Source organism: Salmo trutta, chromosome 14 (assembly GCF_901001165.1).
Source record: "Salmo trutta chromosome 14, fSalTru1.1, whole genome shotgun sequence".
NCBI classification, from domain to species: Eukaryota; Metazoa; Chordata; class Actinopteri; order Salmoniformes; family Salmonidae; genus Salmo; species Salmo trutta.
In genome coordinates, this window is record NC_042970.1 from 57496739 (window position 1) to 57516403 (window position 19665).

General features: G+C 41.1%; 1 protein-coding gene across 1 annotated transcript in view; it reads right to left on the reverse strand.

The window, feature by feature from the left end:
• LOC115208434 (CMP-N-acetylneuraminate-beta-galactosamide-alpha-2,3-sialyltransferase 2) overlaps positions 1–17437 on the reverse strand; it is a 50420-nt gene extending 32983 nt beyond the window's left edge. Inside the window, exon 1 of the mRNA XM_029776493.1 lies at positions 17348–17437. The gene's annotated coding sequence lies outside the window, so the exon portion shown is untranslated. The remainder of the gene's footprint in view (positions 1–17347) is intronic.
• Between the last annotated feature and the right edge of the window lie 2228 nt (positions 17438–19665).

Sequence of the window (19665 nt, forward strand, 5' to 3'; positions counted from 1 at the left end):
CTCGGCTGGCCCTTAAATGTACACAGAGAGCTAACATTGATAATATGCATGTAAGTCTGTCATGGCTCAAAGTGGAGGAGAGACTGACTTCATCATTACTTGTTTTTGTAAGAAGTGTTGACATGCTGAATGCACCAAGGTGTCTGTTTAAACTACTAACACAGCTCGGACACACATGCATACTCCACAAGACATGCCACCAAAGATCTTTTCACAATCCCCAAGTCAAGAACAGACTATGGGAGGCGCACAGTACTACATACAGCCATGACTACATGGAACTCTATTCCACATAAGATAACTGATGCAAGCAGTAGAATCATATTATAAAACATACACACACAGGCACAGACACACATACACATGATAAGACATCCACTCTACACATACTTACACCTGGATTTTGTATTGTAGATATGTGGTACTAGAGTAGTGGCCTGAGGGAACACAATGTGTTGTGAAAAGTGTTATGAAATGTAATGTCATGTAATATTTTAAACTGTATACAGCATAACTGCCTTAATGTTGCTGGAACCCAAGAAGAGTAGCTGCTGTCTTGGCAGGAGGCTATATTAGGTTGTAATAAATATACAGTGAATTCGGAAAGTATTCACACCTTCACTTTTTCCACATTTGGTTGCGTTACAGCCTCATTCTAAAATGTATTAAATACATTTTTTTCCCTCATCAATCTACACACAACGACATGGTGAAAACAGTTTTTTTAAATGTTTGCTAATTTATGAAAAAAATTAAAAATCTTATTTACATAAGTATTCAAACCCTTTGCTATGAGACTCTAAAATAAGCCAGGTGAATTCTGTTTCCACTTGATTGGAGTCCACCGGTAGTAAATTCAATTGATTGGGCATGATTTTCTGAGGCACACACCGGTCTATATAAGGTCCCACAGTTGACAGTACATGTCAGAGCAAAAACCAAGCCATGAGGTCAAAGGAATTGTCCGTGGGAACAGATCTGGGGAAGGGTAAAATGTCTGCAGCATTGAAGGTCCCCAAGAACACAGTGGCCTCCATCATTCTTAAATGGAAGAAGTTTGGAACCACCAAGACTCTTCCTAGAGCTGGCTGCCCGGCCAAACTGAGCCGGTGGTTACTCTGCCAGAGCTCAAGAGTTCCTATGTAGAGATGGGAAAACTTCCGGAAGGACAACCATCTCTGCAACACTCCACCAATCAAGCCTTTATGGTAGAGTGGTCAGACGGAAGCCATTCCTCAGTAAAAGGTACATGACAGCCCGCTTGGAGTTTGTCCAAAGTCATCTAAAGGACTCTCAGACCATGAGAAACAAGATTCAATGGTCTGATGAAACCAAGATTGAACTCTTTGGCCTGAATGCCAAGTAGTCACGTCTGGAGGAAACCAGGCACTGCTCATCACCTGGCCAGTACCATCCCTAGCCTGGTGGTGAAGCATGGTGGTGGCAGCAGCATTATCATACTGTAGGGATGTTTTTCAGTGTCAGGGACTGGGAGACTAGTCAGAATCGAGGGAAAGATGAATGGAGCAAAGTACAGAGAGATTCTTGATGAAAACCTGCTTTAGAGCGCTCAGGGCCTCAGACTGAGGCAAAGGTTCATCTTCCAACAGGACAACTACCTTAAGCACACAACCAAGACAACGCAGGAATGGCTTCGGGACAATTGTCTGAATGTCCTTGAGTGGCCCAGCCAGAGCCCGGACTTGAACCCAAACATCTCTGGAGAGACCTGAAAATAGCTGTGTAGTGACGCACCCCATCCACCCTGAGAGCATCTGCAGAAAAGAATGGGAGAAACTCCTCAAATACAGGTGTGCCAAGCTTGTAGCGTCATATCCAAGAAGACTTGAGGCTGTAATCGCTGCCAAATGTGCTTCAACAAAGTACTGAGTAAAGGATCTGAATACTTATGTAAATATGACATTTCAGTTCAGTATTTAAATCAATTTGAAAAATCTAAAAACCTGTTTTTACTTTGTCATTATGGGGTGTTGTGTGAAGATTGATGGAGGGGGAAAAAAACTATTTAAATCATTTTAGAATAAGGCTGTAACATGACAACATTTGGAAAAAGTGAAGGGGTCTGAATACTTTCCGAATGCACTGTATATGTATTATTTTTAATACTACAAATAGAAGATTATCCCTTCTCACAATGTTGCTTGTTTAGTAAAGTTAGGTTAAAGCTGAATCAATAGGCTATTGCCGATAGGCTATTGCCAAGTGGAGCGTATCTCAAGATGAGCTACTTTGACAAACAGTGCTGCTGTTCAGAAAAAAATTGGGAGTTGAGAAGAAAGAATTCTATTGGTTCTACAGACTAATCTGTCTTCTCTATCCAGCAGTAGGCATTTGCTTTCCAAACTCTACGTTTTCCCGCAAATGTATTTTGAAATTTGAAAAAGGAAAACAGACAGCCACAACCAACCATAGAAATATAATCTATAGATAGCAGTTCCCATTCAAGTGCACCCATTAGTTTAACATTCAAATTGGCAGGGTAAGAGGTTCCAAAATCTTTCTATGGACTATATGTCTATGGCCGCAACGCAACAAGCTGTATATTTGGCGCGCATGCTGCCCAAATTGCAGCCTCCCCGACTGTAGGCAACCGCCAAAATAAAACGCTTGAGTAAATGAGGGATACAGAGTTTGTTGTGGGGGGTGCATTTTCCTCCCAAACCATAACCTCACCGCCACTATGGGGCACTCTGTTCAAACATTAACATAAGCAAACCCCTCGCCCACACAACACCATACCATGCCATCTGCCCGGTACAGTTGAAACCTGGATTCATCCATGAAGAGCACACTTTTCCAGCGTACCAGTGGCCATCGAAGGTGAGCATTTTACCCACTGAAGTTTGTTACGTTGCCAAACTGAAGTCAGGTTAAGACCCTGGTGAAGACGACGAGCACGCAGATGAGCTTCCCTGAGACGGTTTCTGACAGTTTGTGCAGAAATTATTCGGTTGTGCAAACCCAAACTCATCAGCTGTCTGGGTGGCTGGTCTCAGACGATCCTGCAGGTGAAGAAGCCGGATGTGAAGTTCCTGGGCTGGCGTGGTTACACGTGGGCTGCATTTGTGAGCCCGGTTGGACGTAATGCTAAATTCTCTAAAACACATTGGAGGTAGTTTAAAAGCTCTGGTGGACATTCCTGCAGTCAGCATGCCAATTGCATGCTCCCTCAAAACTTGAGACATCTGTGGCATTGGTCTGTGACAAAACTGCACATTTTAGAGTGGCCTTTTATTGCCCCCAGCACAAGGTGCACCTGTGTAATGATAATGCTGTAATTTGTGCACAAAATTTAAGAGAAGTACCTTTTATTTTTGCATATGGAACATTTCTGGGATATTTTATTTTGGCTTATGAAACATGGGACTAACACTTTACATGTTGCGTTTATATTTTTTTTCAGTATACTATTAAGGATATCTTCCCCTACTTTTGTCCACGTTGGCTTGTGAACCCACAACCTTCTGGGCGCCATAAAAATTCCTGCATTGCCATGTAATGCTTACAGGACAAATAAGAGTTTCTAAAACGGCATATCTAAGGCTCTGGCCTGTCCAAGAAGTGAGGGTAAATGATAGACATGTTCTCTGCTATCCACTTTGTTTTAATTATTATTTTGGGTATAGGAGAGGGTCACTTGTTTTTTTCAAGCGTTCAGGGAGGGTTTAGGTAAAATATATTTAGCTGAAGGGAGGGCCATCCATTTCATTTCAGAAAAGGTCCGATATTCTCCATGTAACCCTTATTATAAAAAAACGTTCACTCCCTTATAATTTCCATAATTTGTTAGTCAACTTGTCTATAATTAGACACATGCAGCTTCTCTTCTTCCATTATACACTGAGTGTACAAAACATTAAGGACACATGCGCTTTCCATGACACACAGACCAGGTGAATCCAGGTGAAAGCTATGATCCCATATTGATGTCACCTTCTAAATCCACTTCAATCCGTGTAGATGAAGGGGAGGAGACCGGTTAAAGGAGGACAGATTTAAGTGCCTTTGAACAGGGTATGGTAGTAGGTGCCAGGTGCAAAGGTTTGTGATAAGAACTGCAACGCTGCTGGGTTTTTCACGCTCAACAGTTTCCTGTGTGTATCAACAATGGTCCACCACCCAAAGGACACCGAGAAATCTTGACACAACTGTGGGAAGCATTGGAGTCAACATGGGCCAGCATCCCATACACTCAGTGTATGTTGTCCTAGAAGACTAAAACCCTTGCTCACCTGAATGTCATGAATGAATGCTTCAATCTAGTTAACATCTGTAAAGTTCTGTCATCCATGCTTCTTTTATGGAGCAAAGACGTTTGGGACCGGGGAGAAAATGCAATTAAAACATTTTATTTTTTTACGAAAGATTTTCTGTGCATGACAATTGGATCGGTTGTAAGGAAATAGAAAGCTGTGAAAACAAACCAACATCTGAAAATATTTCAGTTCGGCTTGGATGCATATTTAGTCAGTGTCCAGAGTTCAGTTTCCATGACGTGCCATAGGCCTATTTTAAGTCCACATCTTTTGACTGTCGAATTTGTATAGCTCCTCACAATCCTCAGATAACTTTTTGACGTCATGAAAAATATATCTGGTTTTTGGTTGAAATCTGATTGAACTACTGACCAGTTATCTAAAAGCTACTCAATTAATAGACACCAATCTATATAAACATGTGCATAGTGTTTGTGGGCCCTACACGCATTGCATAGAAGACATTAGAACCATTACAATTAAATGAATGTTCTTTTTCAGTAGGGGCTGCATGATTCAGTTTAGCACACTTGGCAAACAACAGCTGGCAGAGCACAACAAAGTGGGTTAGGGTCTCGTAGCATATTGTACCCAGTCAACACTCTGGTCTCGGGCCCATTCCGTTTGAGACTCGGGAGACTCTGATTTGGGGGGCTTCTTGCGGGCCAAGTCTGGCAGAATCATATTACTCCAGGCCGAGGTCACTTCAGGTAATATCAGATTAACTTTTCAGGAGTAGGGCCATTTTACGTTTTTATTCGGCAGGTGATGAAATACCAATTTAAAAAACTAAGAATTTTGATATTTCACCTCCAAGTCATAGCTTTTGCTAGGTAATTAAAAGCTATAATTTGTGACAGTCTCTGCAGTCATATAGCTATCAGAGATGGTCCCTAATTTAGAGAATCTCCAAAGCTATGCTTTTACTACAGGCTATGGCAATGTTTTCTGTAGTTGCAGTCCACCACAACTGAAAAGTGCACATTCACTTACATTACATTTGTTCTAGGCTACCAGCCTGTAAAATAATCATGCACAATAATACAGGATACCCTTACAAAAATTCACTGCTGTTAAAATGCAGTAAAACTGCAGTACAATGACATAATGGTTGTTTAATTAATGATATTGGTAAGTTGCTGTGTGTGTTGGCTTCCAATGACCATCTTTTGTTGACGTTAATTTCTCTGTGTTGCACATTTTCTTCTGTTCCACTGAATGCAATTTTGATGTTCTATTATGTCCATTTGTTTTCTGATTTTTTTTTAATTACACATAGGCCTGTCTTATTTCAATATCATACTACAATCCACCAGAATTTACAGAATCTTATTTTTATTCCATTTATTTCCATCAATAATTAGTACAAAATTATTGCACCCGAATTTGACCCTGAGAATGACAATTATATTTTCCCTTAAAGATTTTAATGAATTAACAATGCGTGCAGTAATTATATTTTACTAAATAAGTGTAACCGATGTGAAATGGCTAGTTAGTTAGCGGTGGTGCGCGCTAATAGCGTTTCAATCGGGTGACGTCTCTCGCTCTGAGACCTGAAGTAGTTGTTCCCCTCTGCAAGGGCCGAGGCTTTTGTGGCGCGATGGGCAACGATGCTTCGTGGGTGTCAGTTGTTGATGTGTGCAGAGGGTTCAAGCCCAGGTTGGGGCGAGGAGAGGGACGGAAGCTATACTGTTATATAAGGAGGTAGGTAAATAAAGAGGTAGACATATCAGTTCCAGCTAAAACTTGTATTGGAATCTGTGACTCGCACAACAATAGTTCTTTGCTCGCAAGTAGCCTGCTTTCATCAACATTCCATACGGCATGTTGGGACAAAGCACCCAGTAAGCTACACAACACTGCTGGGAAACAATAGTTTCTTGAAATGTATGTTGTTGTGATTTTATAGATTTGACTGCTAAATGGTAGTCCCCGTTCTCCATCATTCTTGTTTTATTTTTGTAAGTAAAGTGCCAGTTTGTTGGGGAGAAGAGCATCAAGGAATGTTTTGCTAGCTGGCTAATTTTAGCTAGCTAAAGTTAGCTCTCTGGCAAATCCTCCATGGACTTGGTAAGTTTTCATTTTTACCTGTTGTAGCTAGCTAGCTAACTTATTGACATTTTGATCTGTTTAGTTAATGACAGTAAACGTGTGTTTCTCTCTTTCTGTGTGTGTGAGTGAGTGGGATGATCTTAACTTCTAGAAAAGATTGTGACCATGTCAACATTGTGTCATGCTAACATACACTACCGTTCAAAAGTTTGGGGTCACTTAGGAATGTCCTTGTTTGCCATGAAAACATACATTAAATTAGTTGCAAAATGAAGAGGAAATAGTCAAAATGTTGACAAGGTTATAAATAATGATTTTGAATTAAATAATAAATTGTGTCCTTCAAACTTTGCTTTCGTCAAAGAATCCTCCATTTGCAGCAATTACAGCCATGCAGACCTTTGGCATTCTAGTTATCAATTTGTTGAAGTAATCTGAAGAGATTTCACCCCATGCTTCCTGAAGCACCTCCCACAAGTTGGATTGGCTTGATGGGCACTTCTTACGTACCATACTGTCAAGCTGCTCCCACAACAGCTCAATAGGGTTGAGATCCGGTGACTATGCTGACCACTCCATTATAGACAGAATACCAGCTGACTGCTTCTTCCCTAAATTGTTTTTGCATAGTTTGGAGCTGTGCTTTGGGTCATTGTCCTGTTGTTGGAGGAAATTGGCTCCAATTAAGCACCTTCCACAGGGTATGGCATGGCATTGCAAAATGGAGTGATAGCCTTCCTTCTTCAAGATCCCTTTTACCCTGTACAAATCTCCCACTTTACCACCACCAAAGCACCCCCTGACCATCACACCATGCTTGACCGATGGCGTCAAGCACTCCTCCAGTATCTTAAAAAGAAATTCTGCGTCTCACGAATGTTCTTCTTTGTGATCTGAACACCTCAAATTTAGATTCATCTGTCCATAACACTTTTTTCCAATCTTCCTCTGTCCAGTGTCTGTTCTTTTGCCCATCTTAATCTTTTCTTTTTATTGGCCAGTCTGATATATGGCTTTTTCTTTGCAACTCTGCCTAGAAGGCCAGCATCCCGGAGTCGCCTCTTCACTGTTGATGTTGAGACTGGTGTTTTGCATGTACTGTTTAATGAAGCTGCCAGTTGAGGACTTGTGAGGCGTCTGCTTCTCAAACTAGACACTAATGTATTTGTCCTCTTGCTTAGTTGTGCACCGGTGCCTCCCACTCCTCGTTCTATTCTGGTTAGCGCCAGTTTGCGCTGTTCTGTGAAGGGAGTAGTACACAGCATTGTACGAGTGTGTATTAATTCCTACTGGCCAGCCAGCTTTGTAAGAGCTAGTTTTGTACTAGCTATGCTGATGAGCATTAACATTATTTCTCTGCTTCAGGTCTCACTGAGACTGGATTCCCCAAGAGACATGCTATTCAGCTGCCCATGATTGCCTGATCTTACACTTAGAAAAACACTGAACAAAAATATAAATGCAAGAGATAGTGTTAGTCCCATGTTTCATGAGCGGAAAGAAAAGATCCCAGAAATGTTTCACACACACAAAAAGTGTATTTCTCTGAAATGTGCACAAATTTGTTTACAACCCTGTTACTGAGCATTTCTCATTTGCCAAGAAAATCCATCCACCTGACAGGTGTGGCATATCAAGAAGCTGATTTAAGCAAGATCACTACACAGGTGCACATTGTGCTGGGGACAATTAAAGGCCACTCTAAAATGTGCAGTTGTGTCACAATACCACAGATGTCTCAAGTTGAGAGGAGCGCGCAAATGGCATGCTGACTGCAGGAATGTCCACCAGAGCGGTTGCCAGGGAATTTAATGTTCATTTTTCTACCATAAGCCACCTCCAATGTCATTTTAGAGAATATGGCAGTATTTCCAACTGGCCTGATGAAACTGTGGGTTTGCACAACTGAAGAATTTCTGCACAAATTGTCAGTAACCGTCTCAGGGAAGCTCATCTGTGTGCTCGTCGTCCTCACTAGGGTCTTGACCTGACTGCAGTTTGGCGTAGTATTCGACTTCAGTAGGCAAATGCTCACCTTCAATGCCCACTGGCACGCTGGAGAAGTGTGCTCTTCACGGATGAATCCTGGTTTCAACTGTACCGTGCAGATGGCAGACAGCATGTATGGCGTTGTATGGGCAAGCAGTTTGCTGATGTCAACATTGTGAACAGAGTGCCCCATAGTGGCGATGGGGTTATGGTATGGGCAGGCAAAAGCTACGGACAACGAACACAATTATATTTTTATCGCTGGAAATTTGAATGCACAGAGATACCATGATGAGATCCTGAGGCCCATTGTCATGCTATTTATCCGCCTCCAGCACCTCATGAGTCAGCATGATAATGCACGGCCCCATGACGCAAGGACCTGTACACAATTCCTGGAAGCTGAAAATGTCCCAGTTCTTACATGGCCTGCATACTCACCAGACATGTCACCCATTAAGAAACTAGAATATGCATATAATTAGAAGCTTTGGATGGAAAACACTCCAAAGTTTCTAAAACTGTTTGAATGGTGTCTGTGAGTATAACAGAACTCAAATGGCAGGCTAAAACCTGAGAAGATTCTGTACAGGAAGTACCCTGTCTGACCATTTCTTGGCCTTCTATGTCATCTCTATCCAAAACAAAGCATCTCTGCTGTAACGTGACATTTTCTAAGGCTCCCATAGGCTCTCAGAAGGCGCCAGAACGTTGAATGATGACTTTGCTGAAAAAACAGTAGCGCATTTGGTAAGTTTGAGTTTGAGTTTATTTTATTTTTACAGGGACAGTGCACATTAATCAACGTTTCAGTAAAAGTGCCGGTTTTAGCCAGCCGGCTAATTTTCAACCGCAGTCCCTGGGCAGGTCTGTGGTCGATCTGAGAACAATGAGACGGGCGCGCGCGTGCACGTGAAGAGTCCATTTTAGATTTTGAGTCTTTGAACGGAAAGGACGTCTCCCGGGTCGGAATATTATCGCTTTTTTACGAGAAAAATTGCATAAAAATTGATTTTAAACAGCGTTTGACATGCTTCGAGTACGGTAATGGAATATTTCGAAATTTGTCGTCCCGATACGCGTCCGCGCGTCACCCTTCGTTACCCTTCGGATAGTGTCTTGAACGCACAAACAAAACGCCGCTATTTGGATATAACTATGGATTATTTGGAACCAAACCAACATTTGTTGTTGAAGTAGAAGTCCTGGGAGTGCATTCTGACGAAGAACAGCAAAGGTAATCCAATTTTTCTTATAGTAAATCTGACTTTGATGAGTGCTAAATTTGCTGGGTGTCTAAATAGCTAGCCCGTGATGGCGAGCTATCTACTCAGAATATTGCAAAATGTGCTTTCTGTAACGCTCGTCGTCGGGTGATAAGGAAGCGGACCAAAGCGCAGCTGGGAGCGAACACATGTTTATTTAGGCACAAATAAACACGTTACCAAAACAGACAAAGAATAGACGAAACGTTAACTTGCTCAAACAAAAGAGACAACAACCCACAAACATCGTGGGGGAAAAGGAACTTAAATGTGATTCCCAATCAGACTTCACAAGCGACAGCTGTCTGATTGGGAAATCACCCCCGAGTCCAACATAGAAATAAAACACAAAGAAAGGCTATAACCAAAACATAGAAAATAAACCATAGAAATGCCACACCCTGAACAAAATAGCAGAGTTCACCTGGTCAGGGCGTGACACTTTCACCGAAAAGCTATTTTAAAATCGGACACCGCGATTGCATAAAGGAGTTCTGTATCTATAATTCTTAAAATAATTGTTATGTTTTTTGTGAACGTTTATCGTGAGTAATTTAGTAAATTCACCGGAAGGGTTCGGTGGTAATGCTAGTTCTGAACGTCACATGCTAATGTAAAAAGCTGTTTTTTGATATAAATATGTACTTGATTGAACAAAACATGCATGTATTGTATAACATAATGTCCTAGGAGGGTCATCTGATGAAGATCATCAAAGGTTAGTGCTGCATTTAGCTGTGGTTTTGGTTTTTGTGACATTATATGCTAGCTTGAAAAATGGGTGTCTGATTATTTCTGGCTGGATACTCTCCTGACATAATCTAATGTTTTGCTTTCGTTGTAAAGCCTTTTTGAAATCGGACAGTGTGGTTAGATAAAGGAGAGTCTTGTCTTTAAAATGGTGTAAAATAGTCATATGTTTGAAAAATTGAAGTTTTCGGATTTTCGAGGAGTTCGTATTTCGCGCCACGCCCATCATTGGATATTGGAGCAGGTGTTCCGCTAGCGGAACGTCTAGATGTAAGAAGTTAACACAGCTTGGAAAATACCAGAAAATGATGTCATGGCTTTAGAAGCTTCTGATAGGCTAATTGACATCATTTGACATCATTTGAGTCAATTGGAAGTGTACCAGTGGATGTATTTCAAGGCCTACCTTCAAACTCAGTGCCTCTTTGCTTGACATCATGGGAAAATCAAAATAAATCAGCCAAGACTTCAGAAAAAAAATTGTAGACCTCCACAAGTCTGGTTTATCCTTGGGAGCAATTTCCAAATGCCTGAAGGTACCAGGTTCATCTGTACAAACAATAGTACGCAAGTATAAACACCATGGGACCACGCAGCCGTCATACCACTCAGGAAGGAGATGCGTTCTGTCTCCTAGAGATGAACAAATTTTGGTGCAAAAAGTGCAAATCAAACCCAGAACAACTGCAAAGGACCTTGTGAAGATGCTGGAGGAAACAGGTACAATGTATATATCCACAGTAAAAGGAGTCCTATATCGACATAACCTGAAAGGCCGCTCAGCAAGGAAGAAGCCACTGCTCCAAAACCGCCATAAAAAAGCCAGACTACGGTTTACAACTGCACATGGGGACAAAGATTGTACTTTTTTGAGAAATGTCCTCTGGTCTGATGACACAAAAATAGAACTGTTTGGCCATAATGACCATCGTTATGTTTGAAGGAAAAAGGGGGAGGCTTGCAAGCCGAAGAACACCATCCCGACTGTGAAGCACTGTGGGGGTAGCATCATGTTGTGGAGGTGCTTTGCTGCAGGAGGGACTGGTGAACTTCACAAAATAGATGGCATCATGAGGAATAAAAATGATGTGGATATATTGAAGCACCATCTCAAGACATCAGTCAGGAAGTTAAAGATATGTTGCAAATGGGTCTTCCAAATGGACAATGACCCCAAGCATATTTCCAAAGTTGTGGCAAAATGGCTTAAGGACAACAAAGTCAAGGTATTGGAGTGGCCATCACAAAGCCCTGACCTCAATCCCATAGAAAATGTGTGGGCAGAACTGAAAAAGCGTGTGCAAGCAAGGAGCCCTACAAACCTGACTCAGCTACACCAGCTCTGTCAAGAGGAATGGGCCAAAATTCACCCAACTTATTGTGGGAAGCTTGTGGAAGGCTACCCGAAACGTTTGACCCAAGTTAAACAATTCAAAGGCAATGCTACCAAATACTAATTGAGTGTATGTAAACTTCTGACCCACTGGGAATGTGATGAAAGAAATAAAAGCTGAAATAAGTAATTCTCTGTACTATTATTCTGACATTTCACATTCTTAAAATAAAGTGATGATCCTAACTGACCTAAAACAGGGAATTTTTACTAGGATTAAATGTCAGGAATTGTGAAAAACTGAGTTTAAATGTATTTGGCTAAAGTGTATGTAAACTTCCGACTTCAACTGTATGTACGTATATAAATAAAAATAATACAAATTTAAAATGAATAAAAATCGGCATCGGCTTTTTTTGGTCCTCCAATAATCGGTATCAAAAAATCATACTCGGTCGACCTCTAGCATGTAATGTCAGGGTTGAATTGTGAAACAATTACTGTATGCAGATGTGCAAACATTTTTAATGTAGATTTGCACTGCTTTATCTATTTTAAAATGTAAGAATATGGCCTCCCGAGTGGTGCAGTGGTCTAAGGCACTGCATCACAGTGCTAGCTGTGCCACTAGAGATTCTGGGTTGGAGTCCAGGCTCTGTCGCAGCTGGTCGCGACCGGGAGACCCATGGGGAGGAGCAGAATTGGCCCAGCGTCGTCCAGGTTAGGGGAGGGTTTGGCCGGCAGGGATGTCCTTGTCCCAATGCGCACTAGCGACTCCTGTGGCGGGCCGGGCACAGTGCACGCTAACACAATCGCCAGATGCACAGTGTTTCCTCCAACACATTGGTGCGGCTGGCTTCCGGGTTAAGTGGGCATTGTGTCAAGAAGCAGGGCGGCTAGGCTCGGTTGTGTTTCGGAGGACACGCCTCTCTGCCTTCGCCTCTCCCGAGTCCGTATGGGAGTTGCAGTGATGAGACAAGACTGTAAATACCAATTGAATACCATGAAACTGGGGAGAAAACAGGGTAAAAAAAAATAACATTTAAGAATATGTTGTAGATTTAAACTTTATATTGGTGACTACGGAAACAAATAGAAAGTTAATGAGCAATGTTTTCAATATCCAACTTCCTCTGCAATACTTTTTACAGTAGGTAGGTAATAAGCTGTGGTCATTACCAGGTTATGACCAGTAGGCTACATAATATAGCACATAAGATAGTGGTCAGAATTATGACCAACTGGTCGTATGGTGGTCAGAAAAATATGTAATATTCTGGCCAGTAAAAAGACAAAAAAAAACGTCCTTTTTCAACCAGTTTGCGACCAGAATAAGATGTCATACTGACGTCTTTTCAACCAGGTTTTGCCCACTGGGTTCTCGGTGTAGCCAGTCTACTTTTCTTGGGTAAAATGCTAGATTAACTTTAAACAAAACATTAGGAAATGTAGCGGGCTACATTCTTTCTACGATAAACATTAGAAATATGATGGCCATGCCTCGTTTTTGCCACAAAGACCTTGCTTTTTCATTGTAAGTTCTTTTACTTCTGTGGCTGCCAGCCAAATAGCGTTGCATTTCTGTTGTCATCTGATGAAAATGAAACTATTTTCTGCCAAATGTTTTGCAGTAATGTATTTTCTGGTTAAGGAAAACTATAGTTGCATGTCCCTGATCAATCTTGAAGCAAAAAATAATAATAACACTTAGCTTTCAATATAAAATGTGACCCTTTCAATAAACAGCTGGACTCTCTCCCATTTACAAACACACGACTGGCTCAACTGTTCTGGGCAACTACGGTAAGCTTCATAAGGTAAAATAATGTGACAGGTGAAAAGAAGAACGTGATCTGCTTTATCTCCTAACGTATTGCAAAGTTTACTGCAGGCATTTACTTAAAGTAGCAACAAATATGAAAATGTATTGAATAATGTAATAGTTTCAACGGTATTGAAAAACCATCCTGTGGCTATTTCCAAATACCCCGGTATACGGTACACCGCCCAAGCCTAATCAGTGATTTTTACCCAAGTGTTGCTAGGGCTGGGCGATATTGCCAAAATATTATATCACGGTACTTTGTTTTTTAAATTGAACGATGTGACGGTATTTTACTGTATTTTTAGTTTTGAATAATACAATTTCTACATTTGCTTTATGAGTAGTGAGTGATCCTAGGGTGGCAACACATAGACTCATTGATATCACTTAGAATGTTTCTCCATTCTGATTGTATTATACTGTTCAATTCAACTTTAACCAAAACAAATTTCAGCACTTTTATAATTTCTGCATTTCCTGCACTCAATTGCAGTGGTGGAAAAAGTACCCAATTGTCATATGAGTAAAAGTAAAGATTCGTTAATAGAAAATGACTCAAGTAAAAGTCACCCAGTAAAATACTACTCGAGTAAAAGTCTAAAAGTATTTAGTTTTAAATATACTTAAGTATCAAAAGTAAAAGTATAAATAATTTAAAATTCCTTAGATTAAGCAAACCAGATGGCACCATTTTTTTTTTTACATTTTAATTTACGGAAAGCCAGGGGCACACTCCAACACTCAAGACATAATTTACAAACAAAGCATTTGTGTTTAGTGAGTTCTCCAGATCAGAGATGACCAGGGATGTTCTCTTGACAAGTGCGTGAATTGGACCATTTTCCTGTCCTGCTAAGCATTCAAAATGTAACAAGTACTTTTAGGTGTCAGAGAAAATGTATGGAGTAAAAAGTACAGTATTTTGTTAAGGAATGTAGTGAAGCAAAAGTTGTCAAAAATAAAAATAGTAAAGTAAAGTACAGATACCAAAAAAAAAACTTAAGTAGTACTTGAAAGTATTTTTACACCCCTGCTCAATTGAGATCATTTCCACACTGCCACGTAGGGCTGCACGATATGGACAAATAATCTAGGATTTATTTTTAACCAAATGTTGCAATTACAATTTGACTTGCAAATTAGAGCAAAACTGTTGGAGTCATGGAAATTGAATGGCTATTCTAATTCTATAGTTAGAATATAATAGTGGGCACTTTGAATACAGTGTTTGAGATGACAAGGAATTAAAATGCCAGGGAGGAGTTATTGTGACAGGGTAGGAAATAAAGTGCTGATAAGTGTTTCATAGGGGACCCTATAAGCTTTGGCTACATTGCATGTTCTCTTAGCTACTTCATGTAGCTAACATATTCTTGCTTTGCACATTCCTCTTTGATTTAGAAGATACTGTTGCACAAACAACATGCTAATTTTGGTCTACACCATCACTTGTATTATCAGGATGTATTAGCTAGCTACGTTTGCTCTTACACAGTACATTTATTTGCTAGCTAGCTATTAGCATTAGCGGCTAACAATTAGCGTCTCACAAGATTTAGGGCAACTTGCTAAGAAAAGACAAACTAGCTGTTTGCTGATGTAAGAAACAAACTAATACTGTCATTATAGAATGCTAGTGGATTTATATTAAGAAGCAAAGTGAAAACAGCATTGTCGTCCTCAACATTGTTGCATGTGCTGCATTGACCTTTCAGACTGAACACAAGTATCTGTGGTTGAGGAACATCAAATGTACTCCTTATGTGACAGGGGGCGTGGCTAGGTCTCTGTGGAAAGTGGCACAGAGAGATAGAGCGGAGAGAGATGACTCAAGAAGTGAAGTAAACTATAAAAATTGACATTACACCTGGCATATCACATTTAACAACCAAACATTCAAATACCGGTATAGAAGGTAAAGTAAAAACCCAAACCGGTCCCTGCATCAATACCGGTATATCATAAAATACGGTATACCGCCCAGCCCTATACAGTGCCGCTACAGGACAAAGCCTGGAGCATATGGAAAAAAGTTTGACTCTCACATTACTGAAACCAGAAACCCACAACTGTGCTCTACCAACAATATTAAGTTGCATTGGTTCACAGGGGTCTTAGCCAAGCAAATTCCAAATTCATATTCAATTCTGGAGGGGGGAACCTTTGTGTCTGACTTTGCATTACAACTCACTTTTTAACAGCAAAATGTAATTAAGTGAGCTCTGTAAAAGGAGTCTCTTAATTTCACTCAAGTCAAACTGGCAACTTAGGGGGGAGAAAAAGTGAGTAGGACCAACATTTTCACAGAATTAAAGTACACAACTAAAAATGAGAGAGCTGAGGAAGGGGACAAACAAGAACAAAAAATACCCTCTTAGAAGATTTAGACTAGAAGCCGAGCTGAGTAAATAATACTCAAATGCAAGGGCCTGTTATTTCCTGTGGCATGCAGGGTGGTGTATGTCGGAATTTAGGAGAGAGCTTCAAGAGGGTGACGGAGAGGGTTGTTATCTTTCGGGCGGGTAGGACAGTGGCAACATAGGTCTTGGTTTCCAGCGGTTGCGTCTGTATAGACCACACACAAAAGACAGAGCGGGCCTTCACCTTCCAAATACAGGAAAGCCCACCCCACTCAAATTGGAAATATGCTTGCAACCAACCATCACCTCCAGCACCAGCCCAATATCGCATGACTACAGGAATGTAACAGCTGTTACTTTGTGATGTGCTTAGTCCATAGTAAAAGGACGCTCTGGTTGTAAATGTATAACAATAGGCACAATACCGTTCACCAGCCACATCCTCACATTGTTGTTATGACAAGTCACTATATGTTACATGAGCACAGAACATATGGGTTCTCTACAATGGTCCATAGTGGGTGTGGAGAGATTAAATACAATGGCTTTACTTGCTAAAACCAGCTACCTTGCTTTCATTGCTAATGAGGAGTGAATGGACTTGAGAACCATAACTTGTGTAGATTCAAGCCACGGGTCTATTCCTTTTTATAGTGCAGCGCTCTTCTGTTGTGTAGGAAGAAGTGCTAAAAGGGCACTTCCTTTAACTCTTGATTATGCACTTCTCTTAAAATTCAGCCTGGATGATGGAAACAATTCACCAACATACAATATCACTAGTGCTTACATTAATATAAATTCTGCTGTGACTCCAGTGCTGAGTATGGGGGGGAACTGTGTGTGCATAGCGCTTTTCTGACAAAAAAAAAAACACAGGATGGCGACGCCTACGTTAGTAACTCGTAAAACGGCTCTATTTAACACAGTTTATTCCATTGTAGTAATTTGTTCATGGGTCATGTGCTAATCTCATTTCACTTCAAAATCGATACCTCGGTGGTGCTGTTCGTTTTTTGTGTACGACTAAAAACGGAGGGGATTACACAAAATATAGTTTTTTTTCCACTACAGCACAATGTCGTATAGCTTTGCAACAATTTTCACAAGGTTCGTTAATGTGGCCATCCAATCTTTCTTTTCAAGATCCTCCTAGAAAACTTTTACGAACACGTCATTCACATAGCGGGTTTCTCGTAACTTCTATGCAGTTGACTATCTCCCATAGCGTTCATAGGGCGGATACATTTTCAAAAATCGAATGAAACTAATATGAAAATATACCTATAGTTTACTTACTATCATCATTTTTTTCTTCCGAAATCGTATATAGTAAGTAAACTACGTGCCTTCTCAAAGTTGATACATTGTAACTTTGTATGAAAACGTTCTACCCTTGGTATGATGGCTAAACAACACATTCGATACCACGTCTTCCCCGTTTTTGAGTCATTTCTACAAAGGCAAATAGTCACACGAAAAGGAGACATACTTACATAGCGCGGGACGACAGCTCAGCAGCCTAACTGTTTTTTGTAAAGCATGACCAGAACGTACATGAGGTCGGAGTGCTTATTTGCCCTGCCTCCAATTTCGTGTGCGAGCGCTCACGCGTGCGTTGATGTTTTAGAAATGCAAAATGTTTATTATGGAATTACGACTGACTCATTTTCCCTTGGTAGCCTAACGTCTGAGTTAGATTATTTAAGTAACTTTTCCATGAGTCTCACAAAAAGCACAGTTTATAACGGTGGCAATGAACACAACAAAATCCACATTTTTAACACACATCTTTTGTCTGGCAGCAAACATTTACTACAGGCTGTGGTGTATCCACTACCATATCTTCACTAGCATCACTTGTTTTCTCAGTTCTTTTAATCGCTTTTGCATAAGAGATTCGATTGAGGTGGCAAAAGTTAGAGCGGGCAATCTCCTTCACCCTTACAGGGCACTCCAGGAACTCAGGATCATGTACCCCACCACAATTCCAACACCGTCATCTTTCTACACACCGTTCTTCAGTATACACTGTTCGTCTGCACACACTTGAAACATGGCCAAATCTTTTACAATTCTTACACTGCATTGGTTTGGGGACTAAATCTCTTACAGCGTATCTTACAGAAAGAACCAAGCTTCACATGTGTAGGTATTTGCTCTTTATCAAAAAACAATATTCACCCAGCAAGTCAGACGCCGGGCACTAACCCCACCAGGAATTCTATTCAGCTATTCAACCTGAGCATCTGTCGTCACCACTGAGATGACTCCTTTGACGGGTGCTCTACTCCGAAGTTCAAAACACAAAACTTCTGTTGTTTTTTGAGGCCCACTGCAATCTTCCTCTACTCTTTAGAAATACAATTAATCAAAATAAAGTCACTCGGACAGACTTCACTTTTCCAAGTGCATACTTCACTATTTTCAACACCTCAAACGGGTTTCCCACAAATGCATCCTTACTCAATGAACCCATCCCATCAATAAGCGATTCATAATCACTCACACACGTATCCTCCACTCCAACAGTTCCAGTACTACTGTTGTTCATTGAGGACTTTCATCTTCACCAAATTTACAATACAACATTGGGAAAAAGGAAAATTGCCCTTCCAACTATTAACCCTCTCTTAAAAAACACCACCGCATTCCACTATTTAACCCTATCTAATCCTACTCCAGACCAACGGTCTGAGAGGACAGAACACTACCACTCAACCCCCCCTGCTACTGTTCTGCAGTAAATCCTTGCAATCCCAAGTACTTCTCTATGAATGCTAAAAAGCCTACATTAATGAAGGACATGATCTTCCCATCACTCTCTCTTGGTCGCTGCCTATCCACAGGAATACTCTCAGTATCCCTCACCCTGTACCCATCTTCCTCTACCTCTCTCTTCAAAGCTTTGTCATACACACACTTTCTGTACTACTCTTGCAACCTCAACCTGACTTTCTCTCACCGGACACCACTGAGCTCCAGCCCCATGGGCTCCCCCACATCTATCACACACAACTTTCTCCACCGATACTGCACATTCCTTTGTCTCATGCCTCCTTGCACACATCTAGGAATCTCCCTCCTACACACTGCTGCAACATGCCCATAAACGTGACAGCTAAAACACTGTAGTATTTTCGGAACAAAAGCTCTCAAGGAGTAACTTACACTTCCTTACTTGACCTTGTCCGTCAAAGACTCTACATCAAAACTCAGCAGGACAGACATTGTCTTCTCCGTTTCCCCACCCTCTCCAACAGATCTGTGTCACACCAAATGGCAGGCATCACAGACACTGGGAATCTTCCATTTATTCTGATCCTCCTCAACACATAATACCACCCTCGTTGTTACTCCTTTCAATGGCGCCCTGCTCCAGAGAGCAAAGCAAGTCACATTTCTTGTCCGTAATCATGTGGTCCAGAGGGCAATAAATCATCACTAATCCACTCCGAGTTACTCTCACCAACTCAACAGTCTCCAACCTCTTTTCCACCCAACCTGACACCACATATGGATCAGCCAAAATGCAAGGATCCATTCTCTCCACAAACCTCAATCCCACTGTGCCATAATTATGTCAACAAATCATGGTCCCTTTTGCTAAGCTCTATGTGCAAATCGCCCCTCTGCCCCCGTCGCTTAACTTAATTGAAAGGGGCTTCATCGCCCCCAACGCGTTCAAAGGATCACGGGCCCTACACGGATTGACCATGCCTCCACAGCCAAAGATCCTGTCGAAGGACTCTAGAGCTAGTGTGTGGTCGGAATAGGTGCTTGGAGTTCGTCGGTCCCAAAGTCTGCACCAGTA